Source organism: Pundamilia nyererei, unplaced genomic scaffold, assembly GCF_000239375.1.
Source record: "Pundamilia nyererei isolate P.nyererei 1_Seehausen unplaced genomic scaffold, PunNye1.0 scaffold00002, whole genome shotgun sequence".
NCBI lineage: Eukaryota > Metazoa > Chordata > Actinopteri > Cichliformes > Cichlidae > Pundamilia > Pundamilia nyererei.
In genome coordinates this window covers 9,930,807-9,932,239 of record NW_005187403.1, presented here as the reverse complement: position 1 = coordinate 9,932,239, position 1,433 = coordinate 9,930,807, and the positions used below count along the sequence as shown (strand labels likewise).

General features: G+C 44.8%; 1 protein-coding gene across 12 annotated transcripts in view; it reads left to right on the top strand.

Annotated features, from left to right (window-relative positions):
* dnm1a (dynamin 1a) overlaps positions 1-1,433 on the top strand; it is a 50,307-nt gene that overhangs the window by 39,670 nt on the left and 9,204 nt on the right. The gene's annotated exons all lie outside the window — the stretch shown is intronic.

Sequence of the window (1,433 nt, the reverse complement as noted above, 5' to 3'; positions counted from 1 at the left end):
CAAATGACCTGTTGATGAATGTGTGTGTGTGTGTGTGTGTGTGTGTGTGTGTGTGTGTGTGTGTGTGTGTGTGTGTGTGTGTGTGTGTGTGTCTACTTGAAGCTTGGTCCTGTGCAGAGAAAGTGTGCATTTCAGACCACATGTGTGCATCTGCAGGTTTGTTTTCTCATGCGTCCCTGCGAGTGTGCTTAACATCTGAAATCTGTAACGTTGCCCACTCACACTGCCTGGATTTTATAGGAGCATATGGCAAAGCACTCAAGCACCTACTTCCCCCCCAATCCTAGTACACACACATAAAAAAGAAACACATGCACACACAAGAAACTGGCTGACTGATAATGGTCTTATTTGATGTTGCAATAGGACAAATACATGGACAGTCTTAGCAGATATCTGGTATTCATCAATTTGTTGTTTGACTTTCTGGCATGTGTGGTTGCCAGACTGATCAAACCTCAAACTCAAATCTTCCACTCTCGCATCATCTGCACCCCCCACTAATATTCAAGAAAACTCAAGAAATCATTTGTATTTCTCTCTTACTGTTGCTGTTCTTGTATAACATAGTTATTCTCCGTGTTGGCGTATTTTCTCTTTACCTTCCCCACATCATGTGCACATTCGCTGCCCCTCCTCTTCCCCTGTTTCCATTTTTCCTGACTGGATTTACTGGCCAGAGGAGAGGAAAATGTATGAATCAATCCAAGGTTGCTCACTCCCAGGGAGAGGGAAAGCCAGAGAGTGAGAGGAACAAGGGAGGGGAGGGGGTGAAGAAAGAAAAGAGATGATGGTGAAATTGAAGAAAAAGAGAGAAATGGGGGGATGGGAACTCACCAGCTTTATAAAATAATGATGTCAGCTTTCAGCGGCCTGGGGCGACTTCTTGTGTAGCCGTCTTTTTTTTGGGTAGCGGACACCTCGGTGTACGGGCGCTGCCAAATGTGTTTGTGTCTTTATGTGTGTCTCTGTGATGTTTTACATGCATTCAGGGGATATGACCATTTGGCTGCACAGCTCATAAATCCTTTGATGAAGGAGTTTGTCACACATTCAATCCCCGTCTGTCTTGCTCTCTCTGTGACACACACACACACTCACACACACACTCACACACACACGCACACACACACATGCTGAGTTGGGCAGGGCAAGTCCGTGGTTAGCCATCCAGATGGTTTTAAGGTTAGTTAGAGACTACGCTCAAAAGGTGCTGTTTGGAACCAAAGCAGGGTGTGTGTGTGTGTGTGTGTGTGTGTGTGTGTGTGTGTGTATTTCTGTGTCTGTGTTTAGAGAATGTTTGTAGAAACTCACCAACCTCATGCTATTTTTGGAATCTCATTTTGTTAATTCTCATTTTATTGTCGTTCACACACACACACACACACACACACACACACACACACACACACACACACACACACACACACACA